The 15,791-nt window shown below is 42.0% G+C and overlaps 1 protein-coding gene across 1 annotated transcript in view; it reads left to right on the forward strand.

The window, feature by feature from the left end:
* Positions 1-428: 428 nt before the first annotated feature.
* The window catches only part of MARCHF3 (membrane associated ring-CH-type finger 3), a 156,385-nt gene continuing 141,022 nt past the window's right edge, over positions 429-15,791 (forward strand). Inside the window, exon 1 of the mRNA XM_005887401.2 lies at positions 429-660. The gene's annotated coding sequence lies outside the window, so the exon portion shown is untranslated. The remainder of the gene's footprint in view (positions 661-15,791) is intronic.

Genomic DNA, 15,791 nt, shown 5'->3' on the forward strand with positions numbered 1-15,791 from the left:
GACGGTGTCCATCCAGTCTCGGCCCGCGGGGCGCTCGGGCTTCCGGCTCCACAGCGCGCCGACTCAAGGTGTTTCCAGGCGGCCCCAGGCCCACAAGGGCCCTCCGGGGCCACCACTTCCCTTCCGAGGCGTCGGGGTCCAGCCGCGGCCGCCCCCAAAGCGCCAGCCCGCAGTGTCGGCTCCACACCTTTGCCAATTTCCCCGCCGCGGGCGCGTAGCCCAGCCAGCCCTCAGCTGCGGGCGATTGGACGGCGGAGGCGGGGCGGAGCCAGGCGCTCAGCAACGCCCTCTGCCGCCCCGGGCCCTGACGCAGTTGCGATTGGCTGCAGGCACCACCAGTCACGGTTGGAAGGGCGCCCCGCCCTGCGGGGCTGGCCCCGGGCTGACTCCGCCCCGCCCGCCTCCTGGCCCCGCCTACCTCCGGAGCCGGGTTGCCTCTACACGGCTGTCCGCCTCATTCTCAGAGCAGGTCCGTGAATTGTCGGCGCGCTCCGGGCAGCTGCTGAGCCGGGGCTACCATTGGGCTTGTCGTGCTCCCTCCGAGGTGCCTTCCGGAGCTAATGTGCCCCGGTCGGCCAGGGCTGTCGCCGGTTCGGGGCAACTTGGGATTCAGGACTCGCAGCAGGGGCGTCGGTTTGCGATCAGGACTCGGCTACGAGGGTGAGTGGCCGCGCGCAAGGAGAGTGGCTCCCCTTGCGTCTTTCGGCGACTGGGGGGCGCGGGGGTGGGGGGTGGGGTACTGGACGCGTCCTGGCGCGCGTCGATCTGTCCGTGCGAGCGTATCGGCTTGTTGGGAGGTCAGGGCTTGGCGGTATTCGCTCCTTGCCAGCACCCCCCCACTCCCGAACTTCTTGTTTCAAAGCTTCCCAAATCGGCCCAGGACACGGCTCTGCGTTGGCGAAAACTTGGTGTGTTGTAATTGCCATCATTAGATGGGGTCCGAGGACGCGTCCCCTGGCCCTCTACAGCGGTGACACGCGCGCTAGGGGCTGTCTTCGTGTCCAGTGGCGTGCGAACAGTAGTTCCTAGAAGCTTGAAGATGGGTTCCTAAAAAATTAACACGTGCCGGAGTCGGCGGGAAGAGGTAGCCCTGTGCCTGATGCCAGTGATCATCCGGCTCGGGTGGGTCTTTAGGGGTCAGAGAACTTTAGTACCAGTCAGGTTCTGTAGCAGCGGCTTTGGTGCTTTGCAGTTATTAAAGGGAATTGACAGCGCAGATATAAAACTTTGTAAAGTAATTACTTCCCATTAGCACTTGAATCCACATCCCTCGTGAGGTGCTCGGACCTCTGCATCCTTATGCAAAGTGTGCCCGAAGGACTTCGTTAGGGCAGAGGGTAGCTGCTGTCCGTCCCAATGCTGGGAGGCCTCGGGGAATCCAAAAGACTGTGAAAACGACCACCAGGCTGGTCGGTTGGTGTTTGTTTGAGCTCCTGTATGTTTAAGTGATGAAGTTGTGACAGGAACTGACAACAGAGGATTCAAGGTTAAACCTGACACTTCATGTTTGTGACTCAGACTGGGAAAGATTTTTTTCCCCCCTCTGGTTGATAAGGGGTAAAAGCAGCTGTTTTTGTTTTGTTTTCGAGGGTGGTTACATACATGTAATTTATATTATGTGTGGACTAAATAGAATTGTCTTCTTGTAATTCTTATTTAACATGAATGAGAGAGAGCTTACTGAGAGTACTAGGTAAAGACTTAGGGACAGAATTGGAGGATATTTTGATCCTTGAGAATGTATAAAAACATTGAGATGTATAGCTATCCATGCATATGTAGATGTGCTTATATATGTGTGTATTTATATGTGTGTGTATATAACTGATAAGCAAATGAAAGAGATATGGAGGGGGAAACTGCCTTGAACGTCATCTGATCTGTGGGGTGTATGATGAGTGTGTGTGTGAGCATGTCTGGATCTGCCTAGTCTGTCTGGGTCAGTGTATGTCCATGAACTTTATGAGCATTCAATTCAATACCACTCCAAGCAGATTCCCAGTTCGTGTTTTATAGCCCAGCAGCCGCCAGCCAGCCCATCTGTTAAAACATAGTATGTATACTTCACTGGGAGCTCTAGGGTGGAACATGGGTAGGGGGCAACCCTTAGTAGAAACAACATGCTACAGACAAAGCCTCCTCTCAGGTCCATTTTCATTCACAGTTCAGCCTGAACATGTGATTTTTGGTAAGGGAGAGAAGGAGTGCTTGATTCTTCAGAAATGGCAAACTGTATTTTGTGAAATAATTATAGGCATGGTTTGGAAAGGGGGAGTATATAAGGAGGAAAAAAAAAAATCCCTGTAGAAAAGAAATGTAGAGCTTGTCACATAACCATGGATAACCATGCAACACTGGTTTACTGCTTTGCAGTAGCATGTATATCAGAAACTGTTTCCTTTTGCTTCTGAGAGAATGAATTAAAACGGAACTGTTTTGCACCCCCCCAAAAAAATCTTAATAGAAGTAAACAGAATGTTACTACAGAGGCTATTTAATCTACTAGCTCTGACTGCCTTAGTAATTCTAATGAAACATATTTTTAAGAATTTATCACTCGAATATAAATTCATATTCAGCCTAATCACTAGGTGCAATGGTTCACAATTTATACTTTAAAATAATAATAATTTTAAAAAGGCTTATCACTAAACTTTTGATGACTAAATGGCTATAGGAGGAGTGGAACAGCTTATTAAGTTCCTGCAGCCAAGTGACTGATACTTAAAAAAACTATAAATTCCTTTAATAGCATAATTACTTTTGGTGACAAAATAAACGCAGTGTTTTTGAGAAGCAGGGTTGATATTTTACCTAATAATTTTTTGCTCGTAATCACATTTTAATAATGGTGCTTATTATACGTGGATAGAAAATACTGGCATGGTTCTTAAGAACTTATCACAAACATTGTTTTCATTTTTATGGTACTTAAACATTAGGGGGAAAATATCCTAACCCCTAATCCATATATTTCTGATGGACTGTGTAGATATAATAATTCTCCTGTCTTGATATGCGTCACCTGAGTCAACTGGGCTTCTCCTTAAAAATTCAGTTGATGGGCTGTACTTCAGTCTCCAGGGTTAGATTCAGGAATCTGGGGCGGGGCTTAGGAATCTATATCTTTAACAAGCACCCACAAGTTACTCTGATGTCAGGGATCCTCTCACAATATTTTGAGAAACACTGCAAGGGCATTTATAATATAAAAGAACAATTACACTCTGTGAGTTGATTCAATAAATGATTGTTCCAGAATTTCCAGGTGGCATTTATTAGCCTTGTGAAATTTATAGGTAAATTTATAGGTAAACTCTTGTGTCCTAAACAATGGTACCCTTTGTCCTCTGTTCAGAAGTGTCTGGGGACTCCTTAGGAATCCCTGCTCCAGGTTAGCCCCAATTCTAAGGAAGTCTGTCTTGGGAAGCAAGGTAGTTTGAGACCTCACCCCAGCTGGATCCCTTCCCTCCTCCAGGTCCAGTGGGTTCCTGGGGTGCTCTGGGGTAACCTTACAAGTCCGAACTCACATTGTTGGGCTTTTCTCCCTGGAGGGTACAAGACTTTCAGTTCTTGAGAGCCACCTTTAACTCACTCCAAGCTTGGGAGCTACAACCTCAGTGGGGCTAGAGCAGACTTGTCTGAGGTCAGGGATCTCCTTAGGAAGCTGTAGTTGGTCTGCCTGTTGATCAGGAGAGTGTCCCAGGCCACAACCCAGAGGCTCAGGGAGTCTCAGTTTCAGAAAATCATCTTAAGTATTTTGAGGTATCCAATTAATCAGGTACACAGGTTTTCTTAGATCACAGGGAGAAGGGTTGAGAACTGATTGCCACCTCTCCTTTCAAAGCAGTGTGCGGACCTCCCTGGTGGCCCAGTGGTAAAGAATATGTCCTGCAATGCAAGGGTGTGTGCATGCTGAGTCCAACTCTTTGTGACCCTATGGACTGTAGCCTGCCATCCTCCTCTGTCCATGGAATTCTCCAGGCAAGAATACTGGATTGGGTTGCCATTTCCTTCTCCGGGGGATCTTCCCAACCCAGGGATCGAACCTACGTCTCTTAAGTATTCTGCATGGACAGGGGGGTTCTTTACCACTAGCACAACCCGGGAAGCCTGCAGGCAAGGGATGCAAGTTCAGTCCTGGTTGGGGAACTAAGATTCCAAATGCCATGGAGCATGAAGCCTGTGGACCACAACTGCTGAAGCCCGTGCACTCTGTACACTGCAGTGAAAGACACCACATGATTCAACAAAGATCCTGCATGTTGCAACTAAGACCCGACAGAGCCATATAAATAAATAAATCAGTTAACTTTTAAAAAAGCAGCTGTTAAAAAAATCAGTGTGATTTTGATATATTAATCATATCAATTAGCTTTTTTATATGTAGTTTGATACATTCAGATTCTGTTCTTCCCTTTCAGACTGGCATAGTTTTCAGTGTTTAACACTCCTAGGTAAAGTTTAAAAGAGAAAGGATCTGTCGGAAGTTGCTGCCCTTCCCTCTTCCTACCTTCCAAGTACCTAATAACCAGGTGACTTCTCTGAGATCAGATGTGCCCAGAATATTTACTTCACTGCTAACAAAAGAACCTGTATGGGCTAGAACACTGAACTTGGATTCTTCCAGGCCACCGGGTCGTTACCGGTACTTTTATGGAGCAATTTATGTTCTGAGGAACACTTGGCAGGCATGTTTATAGGTTGCTTATCTTAACAATCCTTTGCGTGCAAAGATTTTTTCTCACTTTGTTACAGATGAGCAAACAGCAGCCACAAAAGAATAATAATACAGTCATCCATCAGTATCCTCATGAGATTGGTTCCAGGACTCCCACCCCTGCAGATACCAAAATCTGAGGATGCTCAAGCCCCTTATGTAAAGTGGCATAGTTCAGTCAGCATTCCTTATCCACAGGTTCCTCATCCCCAGATACCAAGAGCCAACCTTATTTATATTTTTTTCTTTCACATCCAAAGATGACACCAATAACTGAGAAGTTGATCTTGTATTGGAATTGTTTTTATGTAACTTTGTGATGAGATGATAGAGTCATGCTTAGTCATTCATATCATCTAAGTTTTTTTTTCCCACCTTTTCAAATTTTTTATATTGCGTGTGACCTTGGAACAATTTTCTTTCTAAAGCTAACCAGCCACCCACCATACATTAATATGATAATAATTCAATGATCCTGACCTTAACCATCTAGGTTTGACCCAGAATGGCAAATAATTTGCAAAAGGTCACAGAATCCAAATGCAGCAAAGCCTATATGTAGAATTTGGGAGACTTAATATTTTAGAACTGTACTATTTTAGAACAGTATGTTGCCTATTGAGTCATGTTGTATGGCTAATAATGTTAAGCTGGCAAAAAGAATTTGCCCAGCTTCTGTGTGATTGGATGGACCTAGAAAATGTCCAAAGTCTAAGGTATAATCACAGCCCCTGATTCTACAATGGTACTGATTTATGCCTAGTTAAAAAAACTACAGTAGACTGCTACTTTTCTTGAAACTGGCCATAGGTCATGGCAAGGTTCTAAGCAACAATTCTCACAATTTTTTTTTTTTTTTTTTTGGGGCCATGACACACTTTTGGCAAAATTTTTTGGCAAAAAAAATTTGACAAATTCAAGTTTTTGACTTTTCTTTCCATATCCTTATTCCCATGGTGAAATCTATATATAAAAAATTTACTTTTCAAATCAATCTGCCTTTTTAACATCTCCTAATACTTAAACCTTTGCCATTTTGACTTTTTCTCCTCCATAATGCCCCCTTAAGTTCCTACCTTCGCTTTGGTTTTTGGATTCAGTAATATCTTCTAATAATAGAATGGTCATTGAACTATGGAAGTTCTACTCTAGCTTTAACTTTGTGGATTAACTATAACAATATTAAGAAAAAAGAAAAACTAAGAAGGATAATATGAAAGTCATGTTATTACGAGTATCTTATTAAATATTCCCAGCATATAGTTTCCATGGGAAATTTAAGATCCAGATGAATAAAGTGACAGATTCACTCATCTGTGTCCTTGCGTATACTCTTGTGATACACGCTGAGAAATACAACTGAATACAATATCCTGGGTTAGAGAAGAAAAACAAAAGTTAAGCCCTGAGAAAAGAATTGGCAAAAAAGTGAAGGGTCATAGTTGGGATGGGATGGAAAGAGGGGTGGGAAAGAAATACCTCCAGTAAAATGCCAGAAAGGGTGGTAAGAAATTTATAGAGGTGCTGATGGTTTGGGGTTTCTTGGGGGCATTGATTCTGTTTTGTATTGTCTTCACAACCCACTAGCCCTGCTTGCTTTAAATAATTTATTGTAGCAGCAAGCCTTCCCATGGTTAGTTTCCTTTCTTTTTTATAATGTTTTCCTTCTCATCTCTGAGTCTAATCAGAGGCATTTATGATAGTGTGGCTGTTCTAGAATACTTTGGAAAATCCATGATCAATATCCCTACATTATAAACCCAAGGCTGTTCTGTTTTATTTTACAGTGTTTTCTTCCCTGCTATATTAACTCAGGATCTATGTTTTAAACAGTATTTTATTAATCTTTGCACAATGAGACTTCTGGGCTTGTTCTTCTTGGCTGGAACTATTTTTTGAGTAATCTATCATCCAACCACCATTGATCTAATGATGTATTTATTGCTCACTATTGCAGCACTGGCAAGCAACCCAGTATGATTCTAAAAATTTGATTAAAAAGAAATCAAGTTTTTGCAAGGCGTAGCCATACAATTATGTTAGCAGATGCCAAGTATATTTTATGCTAAAATATACACACATATTTCAAGTGAACAAAATGTGATCGTTTCAAAAGCTTTTAAAACTTTTTGCTATGAAATAAGTATAATGAGAAGACGTCTTATAATTAGAAAAATTACAAGTGCACCCCTCACCTCAGCCAAAGATAAGGTATAATAATTTTCAGATTATACCCATAGACACTAACCTGGATAGGTTTATCTTTTTGATCGACAATAATAAAAACAATGGTGATAAGAACTATCTCCTAGTCCTTGAACAATCTTCCAGGCAGTCCTCACAAACCAAATGAACAGAAACGAATTGGCAAGTAGTAACTGAATGTCTATCACAGGTAGCACCTTTTCTCAGCTTAGCCAACTCAAAATGCAGTTCAAGTATAAGCACCTTTGGGAACCTTTTCTGTGTTCCTCTTTGGCCTGGTTGTATACAACCAGCAGAGTCCTTGCCTGCTGTAATCCCTCCCTCCAGACTGTGAGCCTCTTAAGGGCAAGGACCACACCTGACATCTTCTAGCTTCTCAAGAGATGGTGTACAAGAACTAGTTGCTAGGTGCACTAGAGACTATAAAGAATTATAGGTGAACACTGCAAGGCCTTAAAAGGACATGCATAGGATATTTACCCAAAGTCTGCATGACAGTAATAACTGAATCATAGTCCCAAACTTTCTGCTGTAGCCCAGTCTTAGAAATTCATAAAACTGTCATCCATGCCTGCCCATTGCACCCTCAGGGTCTCTCTGCTCCATCCCTGCCTTGTCGCCTTCTCTTACCATCTCCGTGTTGTGTCTTTAAGAATGTCTCCAACTCCCCACTGCCCCAACCAGGCCATCTCCCCTGGTTCCTTTGATGTTCCCATACCCGTTGGCATATCTTGACAAAGCAGCTGACTCATGGGTCCCACTTTGAGACTTGGGACAGCCTCAAGCTTGATCGTTTGAAGTCTCAGGTGGCTTGGCCTCTTTTGCCATCCAATGCAGGTGACTACCTAGGTTTGGCCATAGGAGGTTTAGGGGCCTTGCAGGAGCTAGATGGTGCTGTGCCTAGAGGCTGCTAGTATCCTAAGCCCAGCATAATGGGGGAGCTTAGCATTTAAGTTTGTTTTTTTTTTAATTCCAGCAGATTTTTATTTCCGAGATTAACTTGCATAATATTTTTCATTGATAAATCACCCTTTGTTCAGGAAGCATTGTCCTTACATAGTCAGGTTTATGACCCAGTCTGAGGGCTTAGATAAATACCAGCTCTCACCTCAGTGCTGGGTTACTGAGGTGGTATACATACTATGGGTCCAGGCAGTTTATGGATCAGCTAAGTTAAGCATAACTCCCTGAGGTCAGGGCCATTAGGATAACCCTTTTATGTTAGATCTTAACGGGCTTTAAATGACTGCAAGAGATCAAGGACCCCTATTTTCCATCTCATCTGGGAGCTTAAGCCTCTCTTAATATAGGTGCTTTCTTCTCATATCTGCCAAGAAAATATCACTAGAAGATTGAGTGATTACATCTAAAAGTTATTTCAATGTTTAAGGCAACAGAGAAGATGAGCCACCCTAGATTAGGTCATGGACTCAACCACTGGTTTCTTTTGGATCTTGTGTCAGGAGCACCCGTCCCTACATACCCTGGGGCTTCTGCTTTCCCCTGGGAGCTGGGGTTTGGGAGGATTTGAGGAAGGCTTGGGTGGAGGGGTGGGGGTTGAGGCAAACCTGAGTGCAACACACAGGGCACAGTCAGTGGAGGTTCTCCCTGTTGTCAGGGCTTTGGCATTTTCTCAAGTCTGCTTCTGAGCATCCCTAAGAGCCAATCCTCTTCCTCTTACACTTTGTGAGTGTGTTACCCAACAGAGGCTCTCACACTCCACAAGTTTTTATCCTTAACCTTCTAAGTTTTCCTAATTTCAACTTTGTCTGCTGTAGCCCCACCCTGCAATAATGTTTTTCTTTCTTTAATATTCTCTTTCCCTTCTGTTCAGGTAAGAACTCTACGTTATGAACGTTCTTTTAATCAGTGTTACTATTCATCTTTTCCCTGCAGGAGTAACTGCATTTTTGACCATTTTCAAAGGAATTTCCTAGAGCATTCTGGTGTGTGTGTGTGTTTCTGGTGCTAAGAAAAAGATCACAATAGCGCAGCTCCTCCTCCCTGGGATATTATAGCCTTCCGCAGTGCAAAAGTAATTAGCCTCACGAAACCTCACTTTTCACCAGCTTAACCCATGCTTGCCAGTGACACCCTCCCTCACCTGCCTAATCATTCTTACCACCTCCTGCTCACTTTTTCTATCATTAAGAAACAAGATCACACATCTCTATTAACACTAGACATATTCATTACAACCAAAGAGATGAAGCTTTCCACAAAAGCCAAACCTGACATACTCAGAATAGGAAAAAGAGGGGTAGGGTCACCCTGATTTCTTTAAAAGCAAGGCTATGTGAACTGATGCATCTTTTATTAAGTCCTTAATTTGTTGTTGTGACAAACCCTGGCCTGTTTCTTTTTTGAGATGGGTAATTGCCTTATAGCTAATGTCAATAGCTGTCACTTTTTTCTTTCCCTTCAAGATTGTTGCCTGCAAGTTTCAGTTTTGTCGCCTTCATTTATTTAATTTTTATTTTTGGTGTTTCGGGTTGTTTATCGTGACCTACTTAACATGCGTTGTTTCTAACTCTTCAAGATATCTTTCCCCCACTTTCCTGCCCCTGACAATGTCTCACAGCTAAACCTAGTCCTTACGTTGAATGAATTCCCATTTTCGCTGCAGATTAGTCACGAAGACATTAAGTGGGATTCTGATAGTGACCCTTTCGAGAGCTAAGGCACCATTTACTATTCTGTTTTAATTACAATCTTTCAGCAAATTTTCACCAGTTATAATGTTCACCCCATTTTCTAAGTAATGCTTCTCAAATACTATGCAACATTATGAAATCTGTGTGCATTATGCTTTCTGTTCTCCATTATGAGCTAAATTTATAATTCTATAATTTTCTCATAGGAAAAATGCTTATTAGACTGGAATGGTTACTTTGGTTTCAAGCCATACTGCTTTTTTGCTTATTGTGAATCATTGTAGACATTTATGTAATCTTTGTTTCACTTCATTCCCAACCCCCACCAGTACCTCCATTAAGCCCTAATCCCACTGTATCCCTTCCCTACATAGTCAGTTATCATCTGTGCCATTTTTCCAAGATGAATATTTTATTTTATGGGTCTTTAATATTTTCAATTTTAAAATAATCTTGCACAGCTAAAACAAAAACAGGCAGCATCCTATCATGACCATAGCATTTCCTCCTTCCTCTTCAGGAGGGAGGAAACCCCCCCTGCCTACAAATGGCCATACTGCACCTCCTCTCTGGGGTGTTTCTGCCTGTGCCTGGGATCTGTGCTTTGTTGCTGTTCAGTGACTAAGTCACGTCCAGCTCTTTGTGACCCCATGAACTGTGGCACACCAGACTTCCCTGTCCTCCACCATCTCCTGGAGTTTGCTCAGATTCATGTCCATTGAGTTGGTGATGCTATTCCAAACCACCTCATCCTCTGCCACCCGCTTCTCCTTTGGCCTTCAATCTTTCCCAGCATCAGGGTCTTTTCCAGTGAGTCGACTCTCTGTATCAGGTGGCCAAAGTATTGGAGCTTCACCTTCAGCATTAGTCCTTCCAGTGAATATTCAGGGTTGATTTCCTTAAGGATTGACTAGTTTGACCTCCTTGCAGTCTGAGGGACACTCAAGAGTCCTCTCCAGCACCACAATTTGAATTGGGATCTGTGTTCGTCCTGCATGTTCTCTGCTCATATTCTTGTAATTAGATAAGGGTTCACAATCGGCAGCCTTATGGGGGGAAAAAAAGCCAATGAGAGCTGTGCTTTATTTGGGTCTTGGGGAAAAAACAGTTGTCCTAAGCAAGTGGGAGATGAAAGTCAAAGTTTTTGAAAGATCGGGAAAGCCAGAGACAGGCCATTTGGTATCAGCTACACATACCAAAGTACCGTCTTCCTGTGGTGATTTCTAGGGTGTTTTCCCCTTGGGCTTTTTTGGGTGACTATCCCAGTGTTGCATCAAAATTAAAATGCTGTATCAGCTCGTATCCAGGACGGCTGGAGTTCTCTGGGCTGGAGTCAGAAGTCCTAGTTCCATTTGCAGACCTTCCCAGAGCCAAAGGAAGGAGTGATGTTTCCAAATGGAAATGTCCATGTGGAGGTAACATGCTTGGACACCTTCTGCACAAAATGGAATTCCCTAATGCAAACTGACCTACGTGGTAAGGAAGTGTATTATCTCATGAAAGAAGCAGGTCAGGCGGCAGGATTGGTTGACTCAATGACACAAAGACAGTGATACAGGTTTGATTCATCTCTTTCATCTTTCTGCCACTGATGGCCTCAGGGACTGTTTCACCTAAGACTAGTCCTTTTCTTTTGCAGGATGGTAACAGTGGTACTGACATGTCGTTGCAGGCAGGACAATATCTACGGCACAGAAAACTGATCCCCCCTTCCAGGTTCTTCTTTTGGAGAGTATGGAAACCTTACCCAGAAGAATCCAAGAAGACCTGTCTTGTCTTCTCATGGATTACAATAGCATTATATGCCCCATCTCTACATCAGTCACTTGCAAGAGGACAGTATCAGGATTCTGCTAGTAAGAAAGAAGTTGTGTGTGTGGAAATGAGGTAGGCAGTAGATGCTATCAGGCCATTATCACCCACTCCAGTACTCTTGCCTGGAAAATCCCATGGACGGAGGAGCCTGGTAGGCTACAGTCCATGGGGTCGCAAAGAGTCAGAGACGACGGAGCGACTTCAGTTTCACTTTCACTGCACTCAGTGACTTGAAAAATAGCTGTGAAATTCGCCCTTATGACTGCTGTGTAGTTGATAGATACCACTGAACTGCTACACAGTTCTGGATACAAAATGACAAGGCTATAGGTTGACAAGGAGAGAAAAGCCACAATGCAGACTAATTAAGGACAGAACTGAGCCAAGATCAATAATTATTCTGATTAGAACCACAATAAGCCCTAATGAATTTGAATGTACTAATTCATGTCTATTTTTTGATAAGAATATGATCTTTACAGAATAAAAAAGATTTATTTTGCTTATTTCTCAATAATTCGGTATTTCTGATATATCATTTTACACTATAGCCCTATTTGAATGGAAAAAAATTTATTTACTTTATTTACATGTCAGAACATTAACAATAATGATAATTACTGATGATTATAACTGGTCATTATTTATTGAGTGTCTTTTACAAATTAGGAATTTATTAATAACATCTAAGACACGCCAGCAATTTGCTTATGCCACATAGTGGGCAGGCTTGGTTCGAGACTCAGGTTCATCTGCTCATGTTCCTTCAGCTCTGTGGCTTTCCTTTGCCTTGGAGGACAGTCTCAAGACTCTTGTAGCCTGCAGGGTCCCGCCCTTCTCTATGGTGTCACCACTTACCCTCTTGGCCTCATTCAGTTATCCAACCACAGCAGCTTCCTTGCTGTCTAATAAACCAGTCTCACTCCCACCTCTGACCCTTTGGATCTGCTGTTCCCTCTGCTTGGGTCACATGTCCCTTCACACAGCTACCTCTTTTCCATTCAGGGCTTCTCATCACAGGCACCTCCCAGGGCTCTTCCATCTCATCTGCTTAGGGCACCCACTCAATTCCTTGTTTCTGTCCCATTTTTGTTTCCAGTATGGTTCTTAAACAACCTTAGGTAATTAACCAACTTGTCTACTTGTGTTTGTCTGTTTCCCCCATTAATTAAGTTCCATGACGGCAGAGGTGGTATATGTAAAAAGAATGATCAGGGGAGTAAGTTAATGAAGGAATTAATGTTTAGAAGGCTTAACCTCTAAGAATCCATGGTCAGTCTTTTATCTCCTACACTAAGAATAAGGTAGGATATTAACCATCAGTGAGCTAGGTACGTGCACCTTAGTTTTTTTTCCTGTAAAATTTGAGAACTAAAAAAGTCTACTTTTCATTCCTTCTCTGAGGGAAAACAAAATATAGATATCATAGTTTTTTGGAGAAAAGATAGATTTACTATTACAATAGTATTACATAAAAGTTCAAAAGCTTAATCTAAGAAAGAAATCTTAGTAATACTCGTAACTCTAGTTTTTATATTGATTTTAGTTTTATAGACTCTAACTCCTTTCATTTTAGGGCATGAAAACGAAAAGTGTTAGCCTCTTGGTCATGTCTGATTCTTTGTGACCCCATGGACTGGGGCCCACCAGGCTCCTCTGTACATGGGATTTCCCAGGCAAGAATACTGGAATCAGTATGGAAGGAAATGGAAGGAAGGAAGTACTGGAAGGAAATGGCTATTTCCTTCTCCAAGGGATCTTCCTGATCCAGGGATCAAACCCTGGTCTCCTGCATTGCAGGCGAACTCTTTACCATCTGAGCCACCAGGGAAGCTCTAGGGCATAAACCCTTAAAAATGAAGGTATACATATAAGGCTAAGTTGTAAATAGGGAGAATAATAATTGCATGATAATTTGGAGTGGCAAATTCACTTAAAATTGTTTTCTCTGCTTACACATAATTTTTCATTTGAACTCATGTAACTACTAAAATGATTTATTCTTAGAACTGTGTTATTAATTATTCCGAGGTAATTATGAAGGTGCAAATTGAAAAACAGCTTTGCCTCACATATTAACTTGGATGGGATTGACAGAAATGAAACAGAGTGCCTTCCTCCGAATTCCCTTTTCTTTGGTTTTCCAGCATCTACATTTGAGCATACCTTTTAATCCAGTTCTTTCAGTTTGTTTTGTTCTGTACCAGAGACAAGTCAAAAGGCAGGTGGGGCGAGGAGAAAAATGTTTTGATGCTGTTCACATTGTACTTCTTCCTTGGTGTGTATCCTGGCAGGGACCCCTTTCTTCCTCACTTTGTAACCTGCGTAGATTTGGGTGTGTGATTGGGTAAGAAACCATCAGGATTCAGGTGACAGTGAGATCAGTAATTAAGGGGCTGGATCAGAGTATCATCATTACTAAAGTTAGACAGGTGCATGGTCTATATACGCTCTTGAGAGCCTGCCTCTGATGGGGCAGTTTTCATATACAGTAGATTGGCCCTTTCATGGCTCAACAAAGGCTTCTTTCTTTCTTTCTAAGCTGTGTGGGTGGGAAACAGCATGTGGTTATAGAAAATGTATAGCAAAAGCAGTAGCAATGAGAAAGAATCCATAATGGGTACACACACATTGCTGGAATATTTCCCAAGGATATGTGGTGGGGGGCAAGGGGAGGGCAGGCAGTGAGGTTTCTTTGGCAGAGGCAAAGTAGAACGTGTGCTTTTCCATGTGTGAACACTGTGCTTTGAAAGGTCCTTTATGATTCACAAAAGCAGCTGCTTTTGAGTTGATATAGCCACAGAGTTTGCGAAATTCACTTTAAAAAGGTGTGCTGCAGACTCCTGACATCTGTTTTGGAGATTTGGTTGAGTGTTGGGAACTTGCTTATTCACAAGTGGCATGGCACACGTATTCCTCATTAAAGTGTTGGATCCTTTGTTCATTTCTTTAGGGTTTGTGGATCAAAGCTGACAAGACAAGACTTAAAATTTTGAACAGTCATTTGCTATGTTACATACACACTTACATAAATTTGCAATGATGGCTTGTTTCTTAATTTATAAAACTATGCATGGCAGTTTTACTTTGCCTAGCAAATCAACTTTCCTGAGTTACTTTCAGACATTTTCTGTTGTATTGTAAGGCTTTCTTGCTCAGTATTTGTAATCTTAATTTGCATTTTTTTGTGTGACTTTTAGTTTTACCTAACAAATTCTATGGCTCTTTTTGTACACTTCTGTTGCATTTCTAGTGTTTCATCATCATTATTAAGTTATTTCCACTTTTCTAAGAATTTCAAACCTAAATAATACCAGCAGTGTTGTTTCTTGTCACTTCCAACAAGAGCCATTTGTGGCCTGTTCTTCAAACAAGTAACTAGGACATACGATTCTTTTACTTTCTGCTCATTAGTTTTCTATTTATTATATACTGACATAATGTGGCATTATTTAAGAATAAGGCAAAAACTTTATTTTTAATGTGTTATAACTATTGTTATTTCCCTAAATGACAAAGCAAAAAAAAAAAAAGATTACCACTAAATAAGATTAGTGTGGATATCTTGAACTAGAAATCATTTGAAATGTTTCACAGCTACACTTTGTGCTAAATATAAAAATAATTGTGTTTCCCATGTGTGAGCATTAAAAGACCCAGTTGGAAAGTCACATAGTATAGCAAGTAGGTCACTATTGATGGTAGAACATGAGACAGGAAATGTCACAGCTAAGATTAGAGGCCAAGCAGTATGTCTCGCCATGCTCGCCGCATTGTTCATCCTAAGAAGTGGAAGAACTCAACAGGGTATAACTAACTTTAGCCCAATTTAAAAGTATTAACAAGGATAGCCTTTTAATCTGTCATTCCCATTTGTTTCTATATAACTCACTTTCCCAGTTGGGCAAACTAATTGAACTGCTTGGGTTTGCACATGAGCAGACCTCTGAATACCAATTAAAATGGTAGCCTTCACATTTTAGAAGTATAAATGGGAAGCAGTAATCAGCTATGTACAGTTATAGTAAAAGATATGCCTGGTGTTTGAAATTCCTAATAAGGAGTAAGCAGTTAAAAATGAATTCTCAAAAAAAAAAAAAAAAAAATTCTCTTAAACTCTCATTTATCTTCATTTTTTAATGTAAAGTAGTATATGGATACGGGAGAAAAGTACACTCTTAGGGAATCCAGTTGCTTTTTACTTTTATTTTTGGGGTAATATAAGGAAGACCTGGGCTTCCCTGGTGGCTCAGATGGTAAAGAATCTGCCTGCAGTGCAAGAGACCTGGGTTTGATCCCTGGGTTGGGAAGATCCCCTGGAAAAGGGAATGGCAACTCACTCCAGTATTCTTGCCTGGAGAATTCCATGGATAGAGGAGCCTGGCGGGCTACAATCC

The sequence above is a fragment of the Bos mutus genome, chromosome 7, assembly GCF_027580195.1.
Source record: "Bos mutus isolate GX-2022 chromosome 7, NWIPB_WYAK_1.1, whole genome shotgun sequence".
Taxonomy (NCBI): Eukaryota; Metazoa; Chordata; class Mammalia; order Artiodactyla; family Bovidae; genus Bos; species Bos mutus.